Raw genomic sequence first — 13604 nt, forward strand, 5'->3', positions numbered from 1 at the left:
GTGTTTTATGGAAAAAGAGTTAATTCATAACTGCAATTTTATCACTGACATTTTCACTCTATGTTTAGAAAAATTCCAGGCTAGGATGTCAGATCTAAAGTAAAAGTCAATAAGTTATGTGTGATTCAGAAATGTAACAGTTTCAGTGCTTACAGTGCAACTTACAGTTAAATAACCAGGTCGAAATCATCATTCCACAATGAGAGAATGTAAATGCAAACATGAGACGTCTCGACTTGTTGACTATGAGAGTCATGCCAACATTTAATGAAAAGGGAGAAAACTCATGGAGACATCAAACAAGACTTCTAGAGAACAAGTCGGAGTTAAATCAAGAGTAAAAATTCTAAGGTCTTGTATTGCATTTTATCAAAACCCAACTCAAAGCCACAGTGGAGGATGCTGGAAAGAATTAGGTTCAAATTGTGGCTGAAAAAAAAAAAACCAACCAAACAAACAAACAAAAAAAAACACGTAAAATAAATCACCCAACCAAGGGAACGCACATGCGCAGTAAAACTGCACCCCCTCTCCCCAGGACTGGTTGCCTAGCAACCCAGTAGGGATGCTGTACCAGGAAGGGTAGAAGCTGGAGGGAAGCCGCTCAGAGATAGTGGCTTGAAGAGAAAACTTGAATAGCACAGGGCAGCCACAGCATTTCTGAGGGAAATAATTTGACAGCAAGATTCCAGAGCTTTTAAGGAAAAATATTCAATTATAGATATTAATCAAGAGAGCTTTAGCTGCTCTCTTTTCTCTCCACATTTTCCCCACAATTTATGTCTAAAAAACTAAAAGAAAAAAATGAAAATAAGGAAAAGGGTTATTTGAAATTGAAAATCATACACACACGACCACTGTTTTTTGCAATCTATCCAATAAATATTTAATAATTTTCTACTGTGCAATGGAAGCCATACAAAGAAGTATGAGATAGTGTTGGCCCCAGGAGAATTGTAACATTAGTGGAAGAATAAGCCTTGAATAGGTGGGAAGTTGGAATAAATGATAAAGGAGAAATGAATGAACATCTATCAAGTGTTCTATGTACTGTGCTAAAAACTTTTCATGCCATCTCTTCATTTATCTTAATAAAAATTATTTACTTTATTTTTTTAAAATTCTATTCTGGGTCTATTCTGGTCACCCCTTTAAGAATCTGATGAAAGCTATGTGCCCTGTACAGGAAAAATTTAAAATACATACCCGAATTAAATTTTGCTTACAATATTGAGAAGATTTGAACATTTGCTGAATTTCATCCATGAATTTGCTAAATTAAGAAATTCTGTGATTAGACGGATAGAGCATTGCTCCTGGTTAAGTTACTCCACGATGTGCTGCAGCAAGTAAGGAATGGGTTTGTGGCTCAACCCCCTTCTTCATTATGATAAGATATCTCTCTAGTTAATATGTCAAATTATAAAGGAAAATATGAACTATAAAAGTTACTTGCATTTTCTTAAACCTTGCACTATGTATTAGAAATTTTGCAAAAGGCCCTAGAATATCTCTAGGATGTTGTTGCTGTCTTTCTGATAAATTGCCTCTTTTTCACTAGAGCTTTTCTCTATTAAATATTGATGAAAGCTTTCTGGAAATTTTAATTACAAATCTTTTGAGGTCAGAGTCTGTAAATGCTTTTTTTCATTCCAAAGAAAATAAATTTCCTTCACACTAGCTTACCCAGGTAAATCAATCAATTAATTAAAGAGCATTGAAAATAAAGATAAAGGGGTATTTTGTATAATATGAGAAAAGAAAGTACAGCACACCTGGAACGAAGAACAGGAGAGGTAGCAGAGGATCAGAAACTTTTATATCTCACTCTCCTTGTAATTCTCTAGTTCTCATGTCTACTTCTCTGAGCCCCTGCTGGACAATGGCCGAGTTTACCATGGTCTCACTTCTAGTAATTAGAAACACCTGACATATATTTTTTATTACTCTCCTGAATTCCAAGTTTTACTCCAATTTCAATGCAGAGACAACTTTATTTCTTTAGTCCAGGTGAGTTTTCACTCTTGTTTAATCAGCTGTCATTGGGGGAGGGCCAGAACCCACTAAGAGCAATGTGATGCTAGGGACCCATTTCATGTGTGCTTAGGGCAGTGGTTCCCAACCTGTGGGCCTCGACCCCTTTGGGGGTCTCCTGCATATCAGATATTGACATTAAGATTCATATCAGTAGCAAAATTACAGTTATGAAGTAGCAACGGAAATAATTTTATGGTTGGGGGTCACCGCAACATGAGGAGCTGTATTAAAGAGAAGGTTGAGAACCACCACTGGCTTAGGCAATGGGAAGCATTGACTACAGAAGATTTCTGTAAAGAGCTAGATAGTGAGTATCTTACAGATTGTGGCCTAGAAAGACTTTGCCACAAATAACTCCTCTCTAGTAGCACAAAAGCAAAAAATACATAAGCAAATAAAAGTATGAGGTTGGACACTTAAGTCTGAGAACTCATCCTAGAAAAGTGCTGGTAATGAGTTTGCAAACTTAATTGTCTAACCTCATATGTGTATTCTAATAAAAGTTTGTGGACATTGAAGTTGAGCTTAATATTATTTCATGTGTCCAGTAATTATTCTTCTTTTCCTTTTCTTTGCCCAACTGTTGAAAAAGTAAAATATTTTCAGCATGCAAGCCCTACAAAATAGGCTGAAGTTTAGATTTGGCCCATAGGCCATAGTTTACCAACTCTTAGCTTAGCACAAGAAGAGATTACAGTAGAACTCCTGTAAGTTGACCACCCAATTGACTGAAACAAACTGGTGGACATGTGGAGGTGCTCAACATAAGGAACTAGGCCTACTGCACTGGTACATACATGTGATGCATGTCTGGTCTATGAAAATTGGGTCAACTTAAGAAGGTGGTCAATGTAGAAAGGTGGTCAACTACAGAGCTTCTACTGTATTTCTTCCTGATGGAGTTCTCGAAGGGCTCTCTTCTACCTAGTGACTTGGAGATCCATGTTTTCTTCATATGTGATGTTCTTCTTTCAGCATGTGGCTTCCATGGTAATTGTAGAGAGAAATACACCAATTTTTAACTGTTTTGACCTAGAATTGATGCATGTCACACAACTGTTCACAGTTAATCAGCCAGAAATAGACACATGATTATAACTTAATTACATGGGACGTGCAGAGTGTAGGGCAGCAGATGAGAGATGTGTTAAGGTAAGTTCCAACCCACAATATTAAGCTAAATAATAGTTAGTAATTTATCTTATGATAATCAAACATATTTCAACTTTTGCATTTCTATTTGTTTAGTTTTTATTGCACAGCTGGATGATCTCAGAAGTTTCCCCCCAATAAAGTTACTGTACAAACTAAAGAATTCAGACATAATGTGGTAAATTTAATTAAGGCTTAAGATAGAATTTAATTCATTTTTATTTCTTTTTTTCCTGTGACCTTGGCATTTTTATTTTATTCATTTATTTAGTTATTTAGTTATTGTTTCAGGTTAATTGAGGGTACAAAGAATTAGGTTACAATGTTTGTATCTGTTATGTAAAGTCCCTCTTATAAATGAACCCTGCCCCCAAGAGGTGTGCACCCTAACATCATGTCCCTTAAGTGGGAGCACACCCATCCCTTCCCACCTCCCCTCTTCCTGCTCCCTCATTTCCTCCACCCCCTTGAATTGCTTGATCCACCTTGAATTGATTTGAGTTTTTCTAATATGTGGGTATTAGATCATGTACTGGCTTCATTTTAGAATTGAGCACATTGGATTCCTGCTTCTCCATTCCTGTGATACTTTATTAAAAAGAACGTGTTCCAACTCCATCCAGGTTAGTACAAAAGATGTAAAGTCTCCATCTTTTTAGTGGCTGAATAGTATTCCATGGTATACATATACAACAATCCATTCCTGGGTTGGTGGGCATTTAGGCTGTTTACACATTTTGGTGATTGCAAATTGAGCTGCAATGAACAGTTCAGTGCAAATGTCCTTATGATAAAAGGATTTTTTTTCTTTTGGGTAGATGCCTAATAACGGCATTGCAGGATCAGTCTAATTTGAGTTCTTTGAGGATTCTCCATACTTCCTTCCAAAGAGGTTATATTAGTTTGCAGTCCCACCAGCAGTGTAAAAGTGTTCCCTCCTTTCCACATACATACCAGCATCTGCAGCTTTGAGACTTCGTGATGTGGACTATTCTCACTGGGGATAGGTTATCACTATCTCAGGGTAGTTTTGATTTGCATTTCTCTGACAATCAGGGATGATGAGCATTTTTCAAATGTTGGTTAGCTATTCGTCTGTCTTCATCAAAGAGATTCTGTTCATATCTCTTAGCCAGTGGTAGATGGGATTATTTGCTCTTTTTTGTTGTTATTAATTTGAGCTTTCTGTAGATTCTACTTATCAACACTGTCAGATTCATACCCTGCAAATATCTTTTCCCATTCTGAAGTTATCTTTTTTGCTTTAATTGTTGTGTCCTTAGCTGGAGAGAAGCTTTTCAGCTTAATTAAGTCAAATTTGTGTGCTTTTGTTGTTGTTACGATTGCCACTAAAGTCTTTGTCATAAAATCTTTCCACAGTCCAACATCATCAAGAGTTTTTCCCCACATTTTCTTCTAACATTATTATTGTTTCATGTCTTAGATTTAATTTTTTTATCCATCTTGAGTCAATTTTTGTAAGTGGTGAAAGGTGTGGGTCCAGTTTCAGACTTTCACATGTGGTTATATAGTACTCCCAGCACCATTTGTTGAACAGGGATTCTTTTCCCCACTGTATGCTTTTCTTTGGTTTATCAAAGATCAGATGGCAAGTAGAGACTGGTTTCATCTCTTGGTTTTCTGTTCTGTTTCATATGTCTACGTCTCTATTTTTATGGCACATTTTTATTTCTTAAATTATTTGTTTGTGTGTTCTGTGTTTATTTTGATTACTGCTTTATAAAATGCCAAAATATGAGTTTTATGATCATCCTATGATAGTAACACTCCATGTCTATACCTCATTAATAGGATTAGAAACATTTTCTATTACTCAGGACTACCTGCCACTCTAAATGCCTGTGAAAAATGATGTCCACATTTGCAATGCAGTAACTTCTAAATTTTTCCTATTAGTTTACTTTAAAGTTTACTTTATTTTACTTTATTACTTGATTAAATCTAGTATTTAAATCTGTCTGGTAATTCAACTTTTCCATCAGTTGACCTCATCTCATTTAACATCCCAGTATACAAACTTTAAATTACATAACCACATAATTTCTATCTCTGTTCATTCTTGATTTATTTCTCTATTGTTTTACTAGGGAAAAATCTGCTTTCTAAAACTGTTATCACCTTTACCATTACTCATCTTACATTTTATTCAAATAAAATTTTTCATCTCTCTAGTCTCTGAAGTCTTTCCAGATTAGGAACCTTATTGCTGATATTAATTTCTTTACACCATTAAGGATCTAAATCATACTATCATTCACTTACTAAGGTAGTGGCATACATTTATATATATATATTTATATAATTTAAGTATTATTTTTCCATTTAGACTTTTAATTATCAGGAACAATTTGTTTCCTATTCAACACAAAATTATTACATAAAATTATTATTATTATTTTTTGAGACAGAGTCTCACTATGTTGCCCTTGGTAGAGTGCTGTGGTGTCACAGCTCACAGCAACCTCAAACTCTTACATTTAAGCAGTTCTCTTGCCTCAGCCTCCCAAGTAGCTGGGACTACAAGCACCCGCCACAATGCCTGGCTATTTTTGTTGTTGTTGTTGCAGTTGTCATTGTTGTTTAGCAGGCCAGGGCCGGGTTTGAACCTGCCTGCCTTGGTGTATGCGGCCAGTGTCCTAACCACTGAGCTACAGGCACCAAGCCATAAAATTATTTTTGATATCAGTCATCATACAAGGGAAAACAAAAAGACCACAAAATATTTCAGTAGTTAACTTCTTTTTCTAGAAATAAAAATATTATTAAATGTTATTTGTACATATTGCTGAATTTTAGACAAATTTCTTTTCGTGAGTCAATTACTGAAAAATGCCATCTAGAAGACAGATGGTCATTGAATGAGGGTGTCTTCTAACAGCCTGTGTAATCATTTCATGAAAGCCTTACTCACAAGAGTGAGTCCAAGCCTGTATGTGCATCATTTTGTAGGGAACATTTTATAGCACTGAAGGAATATGAAAGATGTAGCAGATACGTCATTTTAAAAATAAAGAGTTCTGACAATGAGTAGAGGCTTTTCTTCATGAATTACTTTCACCTTCTTAGGAAATATAGTTGTGATTCAAATTATTCATTTTCATACGTAGGGAAGACAAGAGTTACAATGAGGTTTATCCAGATGATAGCTTTGTGGAAAGAGAAATAGCACAAAAGGGGAAGTAGTACAGATCACCGTACAAGGAGGATGACGAGTAGCCCAGCAGCTTGCTGCAGAATCGGGGGCTGGAAATTGTAATTACAGCATCTTACAGGTTAGTCTTTTTCCAGCTAAGAGCTCAAAGTATACTCCAGCTAACAACTTGGTCCCAAACCTAGTCATTCATCCTCAGTTCAGTCATCTCAAAAATGAAAATGAAGTAATGACGTACTAACAATTATACGGATAGCTTCAACATAGAAGAGAGATGAAAAGAAATTAATTCAGGATGTGAGCAAGCCTGGTGACTCACTATCAAAATGAAAGAAATAAGAGGAAATATAGGAAATACAAAAAAATGCCTCTAATTCTCTCTCTGATTTCTAAAAATTCTCTCAAATTGCTTCAGCGGCTCATTTCAATGACTTCTAATGATGTAATTTCAGGAACTGTTAGATTTCAAACAGCTTGGTCCAATAGAAAGTAGTTTTAAGCTTTGTAAAGAATCATGCAGAGAATTCCTTTTGAAGGTTAAATTAAGTCATTTTAGATTTGCTTGAAATATAAACCTGCTAATAAACATTTTACACTAGAAAAATAAAAGAACTGATTTTAAACATAAAAATAAATACCTTCAATTTTAGCACATTTGTGCTATAGCCAAATGAAAAGTACTGAGTTTAGGACAAGCACAAACTAAGGAATTAAGTGAAAACTACATTGATTGGCTCCATACATTAGTTTCCTTGCTTGTTTCCCTAATTATAAATTATGTTGAACATCTTTGCATATATTTACTCCTTTTGAATATTTAATCATTGTGAGGGCGATGGGATACTTCATTCATTTGCTCAACATTTACAAATTAATACATTGGAATTTTGGTATCTGTGAAAATTAGGATTCTTCCATTCTCTGGCCAGAAAGAACTTTTACCACAATGAGAAAGAAATCACTGACAACAGAAGACAAATAATCTTCAAAGTTTGTCCCTCTCCAACACTTCTTCTCTTTGAAGAGCAATGGCCAAAGCATATTTAAATATTTCCCTTGTTGCTGTGAGCCGTGTGACGCCACGGCACTCTACCCGAGGGCAGTACAGTGAGACTCTGTCTCTACAAAAAAAAAAATAAATAAATATTTCCCTCATTTCTTTCTGGTCTTTATGTGAGGATGAGAAACTTCATAGATTCTCCTAAATGGGGCTTAGAAGAAAACAAAGCATTTGCCCAGTTGTCCACAACCACATCCCTATAGGCCCAGACTGTCTTTTAGCAACCTCAGGTAGCCCTCTGATCTATTATTGTAGTTTATCTCAGGGCCGTGACCTCAATCAAGGTGAAATTTCACTAGATGCATTATATATTTAGAGAGAAAAAAAGCCAAGTCTACTGTAAATAAATGTTAAAAGAGTAATTCCATGACTTTCTCCTTGTGGAGTCATGCAGATACTTTTCAGGGAAGGTTGAAGCTACTTTTGGGTAACATATATTCATTTCTCAAATACTGCCTCAGTGGAGAAGTCTTTCCCCATCACTATTTCTAAAATAGTGCACATACCTTCAATGTCACTCTTACGCCCTTACTCTGCTTAATTGCTAATACTGCTTATCACAGAGTGTTTGTGTGTGCATGGGCGAGTGCATATGTGTGCACCCACACACTTGTTCTCTGTCTCTCCATGATGAAATGTGAACTCCATGGGGCAGGGACTTTATTTCCCAGATTAATGTTTGGTAATAGCACACTTTTAATACATTGTTATTAAATGGATGGGTAGGTGGATGCACAGATGAAAGACAGTATTTTGTAGGCTTCAAATGCACAAAAACCCAATTCATTCCATGGGAGCTCTTATCTATGGATAAGAGCCATTAATAGACTGGCTGGATTGCTCACGCCTATAATACTGGTACTCTGGGAGGCCAAGGCAGGTGGATTGCCTGAACTCAAGAGTTTGAGACCAGCCTGAGCAAGAGTGAGACCCTGTTCTACCAAAAAGTAGAACAATTAGCCAGGTATTGTGCCAGGTGCACGTTGTCCCAGCTACTCAGGAAACTGAGGCAAGAGGATCTCTTGAACCCAGGTGTTGGAGGTTGCTGTGAGCTATGTTGCCACAGCACTCTAGCCAGGGCTACGGAGTGAGACTCTCTAAAGGAATAAAAAAGTGTTTAAGAAAATGTCATAGGAAGCAGAGGACCTGAGGTAGCCTTCAAATGATGTACACAGTCAAGGATAAGGAATGTGAGAGATACAGAGGAAATTATTTGGATACAAGTGCAAAATAAGGACATGCACGTATGTATATGTGATGTTTGAAGACTGGACGTTGTCATCAGGCTTGTGTAAGGAATGTTATGACCATTGGTGAGGAACATCGGTTCAGACCAGATTTCAAAGACCTTAGTGTTCGATCGAGACATCTTAAATTTTATTCTCCTCATAATAGGGAGCCACTGATGATTAATGAGCAAAGGGAATCAACATAAAAAACAGGTACATTAACTAGAAGTTAAAAATATATAGGTGGATTGGCTGTATAAGAGACTAAAAGGATAAAGAACAGTTTGGAGCTATTTCAATGACAAATACTCTAGTGTTAACGTGAAATTTGCTGGAAGGAGGATGAATGCAAAAAAAATGATATACATGGGAAGTCCAGCAAATTACTTTCTAAATTCTTATGAGAATAATGGAACTCATATTCGTTGTTAAGACACTAAATATATTTAATCGTACAACACTTTACAGTCACCATAACTTGAAGTAGTAAAAAGAGTTAATAAAAAAATTAAGTGGTGTAAAATGAAACAATCTTCCTAGTTTACTTCAGTGATTTTTAAGGACTGCTTTTACACAGTCTTCCTATTTTATCTAGTCAAAATAAAAAGTTGAACCAGATAATTATTTTTTCTAGAGCTGAAGGTTTGGCAAATTGTCATATTGTCAGGATGGGCTTTCGTATTGCTCTATTATTAAAGGCCAGACAGGGTAAGACTTTACAATCTTTTTGAGTGCTGTAAATCTATGAGCCTCTAAACAAAATATATCACCAAGCATTAGGAGGAAAAGAACAAGAATAAAACATTTGATTTCGTTCAGTTGGAAGAAGAAATACAAGAAAATGAGGAAGAAGAAATTGATTTAAAAGACATAAAATAAAGTGGTTAAAATAAGATCATGATCTTTCCAGCTTCTCTTGGTTACATCCAGGAAACATTTTCAATTGAACACTGGAGGCAGATCGTATATTTTAAGACTTTTTTTGTGTTCCCACAGTGATCAGCATGTCTTCTTAGTTGTCAGAATAATGAATGTTAATCTGAAGATATTCTCTACAGGATCATTTTCCGATGACTTTACCCATGTTTCCACTTGTGCCTATTCAGTGTAGTTCCCAGTTTCATAGTGAAGTGACAATATATTTCATTTATAAATATTCAAGTTACATTAAACTTCATAATGCTAAATGAGACTGATACATCCCTTAAATTCTACCTTTATCATAAGCACTATGTTCATGTATACACGTCTCTGTTTCATGCTCAATTGTTCTACTGTGAAACGTATAGATTACGCACTAATGCTACACTTCCTAAAGTGATGTTTGATAGCTATTAAGGCAAGAGAAAGCTAATCGTTCTTTTCTCTTGTTTATTCTTACAAAACTTCTTTTGGTGATGTTATATTAATTGGCATTAAGTTTATAGATGAATTTAGTTAAACTGATTATCCCTTCAATATTAAATTCTTTCAATATGGGAACTTAGTCATTCTCTCTCTCCCCACTCCTATCTTACGGTTACATTTCTAGTTGATGAATGAACAGAGGTATATGTTTCTGCTAGGTATATTGTAGGATGACAGCTCTGATGGCCATTTCAGAAAAGAGTTCAAATTGCTTTGAAGGGTGGACTAGGTGCTGGCATCACTGCAAAACTTCCCAGAGGATATGCTTTGAAGGTGACTGTGTCGATATTCAGCCATGAGGTATGTAGCATTTTTTTCTAGGATGAGTTCAAGAATTTAATTGTCTTACTTCATATACCCATACAAGCCTTCTTTTATGTCTTTTAGTATAGATCAATAGTTTCCACCATGTAATTTTGTAGTTTTTATTCATTTCTAGTTGGGTTTGTATGGACAGGTTTCATATGTTTTTATTGCTATTATGAATATCCACCTTACCTAACATCTTAATCTCCTTGCCTATTGAAGGTTTATAGACTTATTAAGTTAGTTTCTGGAAGTGGCCAGAATCAAGCCCACATTTCTGCCTTTACTTAGCTACTCCATGTGACTGACTTGAGAGCCTTCCCTGCCCTCCTAGAGTGTAGCCGTTCTAGTCAAATTCCGCCTCCACCCCATTTGTACCCTAGGTCTTCCTTGGACCACTTGCAGTTTTCTCTGTGTCTGAACTAATGCCACATTTATATCACAGCCATCTGTTTTTTAGCATGTTAGTAAGCTGCATGATTATATAAATACATATAAAAATAAGTAATTTTAATAAATCCTTTGCTGTGATTGTTGTGGTTGTGAAGTTATTCTGAGCTTTTCTCCGAACAACAGGGAATGTGACCTGAAAAAGAGGGCTCCACCTAAGAAACATCCTTCTCCCAACTCACTTCCCATGATCCCCACCTTAGTTAGCAATTTTAAAATTATGTTTTCAAAGGCTATTTGGTGTCATACTAGCATAACTGACTTTCAGTGACCAAAGAAGAAAACATCTTTCTTAACACTGCCATCTGCAAAATTCATTAGCTCATATAGCTGCAGACAGTAGAGAAAATATTTCCACTAGTTCTGTGATGATCAAATCACCCATGGCTGGATGTTTGCACTAAATTAACTCATGGATACAATGGACTGATTCAGAGCCCGAAGCTTACATTGACGGGCTGGCATTTATTTTATTCTACTGTTGAAGAAAAATTTCATGCTATTTTACAAAAATAGAAGAGATTTTGTGTAAAATATGAGTTTATACAATAAAATAGAATATGCACAATGAAATTAGGTGATATGATATGATTCTAATTAGATTTGTTTTCTTTCAATTTGCTTTTATTGTGGATTTTGAATTTTTAGAATTGAACAGATATTTGATCATATTCTTTCCAATTGGGGTCTTTTCTGATTTCATTTGGGATTCAGGCAATGATTTCCTTGCTCATGGGAATTAATTGCCCATTTGTACTTAAACTGCAATGAAACGTATAAATGCTTATCTTCTGGTAGGTTTGGGGGCAACAGAGTCATTTAATTGTTTGATCTCTAAGGCTGAGATCTGGCTTCAGGAATTTAAGGCAGATCCTCCAAAGTACATGATTGAAGTTGGGCAAAGACTGTGACATAGTATTTTAGGCTTGGTGGATCCATCAAGGAATGGTCTTGAAGAGAATATTGATAAACTGTTATTTGATAAACAAGCTGTTTGCCCAAAAGAGCAAAATTTCCTGGGCAGATGGGTTTGCAAGAATTTTTTAAAGCAAATATTTGACTTTTTTCATTTATTTACATTCTTTTCTATCTGGGTAAGCATTTCCTGGAACAAATAGTCAAGTCATGTTGGCACAACTGATCTTACTTCTCAGTCCCAATAGTTGAGTTGTTTTGATGGCGGTCATGTTAATTCACATGAAACTGTATAGTTGGTAATAAGCTGACTAAAATAAGATAAATTTATATTACAGAGAATCTTGAAAGACAGATTGAAATATGTGGTATTAATCTGAGTTTCAAATTTAGTGTAAGATATTGGTTAGTAATCCTGATTTTTCTCCTATGAAGCATTTAGCAACGTGGGCACCTTCTTTAGTTTCTCTCAAATACCCAGCCCTTCCCTTATTCTGTCTTCTCAAATACCCAGCCCTTCCCTTATTCTGCTTTGACAGTTAAAACAGCAACCAACTCCATTTGGCCAGTCTTGTGTTTGCCCCCTGAGGCTTACCCAGGCCACAGCCAGAGCCTTGGCTCCTACCAACCCTTCCAGAAAATGTGCCATAGGGCGTGAGATTTCTCTTTCCTGGGAGACGCCAGGTAACATAGCCTGAAGGTGTGGGGCAGTGAACTTGCCATGGGGTGAACTTTGAGGAGAGAGAAAAAGAGGAAGAACAGTCCAGTAGGTAAAGTTTTTCTCCTTTCTCCTCTTTGACATCATATTTGAGGTATGGTGTGGCTGTCAGGTGTCTCACTAAACTGAGCCCTTGTGCTGTCCAATGACCGACTTTGGCCCTTTGAGCTTGCGGGGCAGCAGTGGTCAGCATGATACTGCAGCGTCACGCATTTGCTTTTCATCCTTCCCTACCCCATCTACTCTTTTCCTCATTCTCACCAACCCAGGTTTTCCTCCCAATAAAACTTCAGTGGTTAAGCCCTGTCCCAGGCTCTATGTTCTAGGAAACCTCAGTGAATACAGTGACCTTAAGCTAATAAATCTCTACAGCCCTGGGTCCTCAGTTTTCTTGACAGCAAAATGAGAGGATTGACTGAAATTATTTGTGATCCTTTTAAGCTTTAATATGCCATTATTATAATTTAACTGCTAAAATTTTTGAGGAAGGAAGTAAGCCAAATCTGGTAGCACAGTTAGGATTGTAGGAAGTAGAAGAAAAATAAACTAAAGCAATCTGGAGAGATCAGATATTTGCAGAAAATACTGCCCTGGTCTGACAGCCACTATAGAGAAGATGATTTAACCATGGCTCTGAGTAAAGTTCTTGAAATTGCACTACTATAAACATAAATGTAAAAAGAAATATCAAATGAAAACTTATATAAAACATTCAACCATTGCTGACGGTCATTAAAACAAGAAAGGCTTCATAAATCTATTAATTCATGGTTTTGACTAGGATATTGTAACTACCTTGTTGCCAGAAGATGGGAAGTCCTAAGCCATTTCTGAAAAGAAAATAGCATATTTTTTTTATTAAAAAATTCCTTTATAGTTCACTGGCTTCTAAGAAGGTTTAATTCACCAGGATGTTGATTTATGTTCCTCCCGGTACACAGACTTGGTATAAGCCATGAGTAATGTGAATTTAGTTTGGGGTAAGGAGGGAGACGTCTGGGGGTCTTCCAGCACAAAAACCTCTGGTGGCAGCCACACAGGTTAACATTGTCTTTGCAGTGGTGGGTTTAGCATACCTACTTGTCCTTCATTCTCTGCATAAAGTGAGACAGAATCCAGATACTCAGATGGGGAACAAGTCTTAGATATCACCTAGTT

The sequence above is a fragment of the Nycticebus coucang genome, chromosome 19 (assembly GCF_027406575.1).
Source record: "Nycticebus coucang isolate mNycCou1 chromosome 19, mNycCou1.pri, whole genome shotgun sequence".
Taxonomy (NCBI): Eukaryota; Metazoa; Chordata; class Mammalia; order Primates; family Lorisidae; genus Nycticebus; species Nycticebus coucang.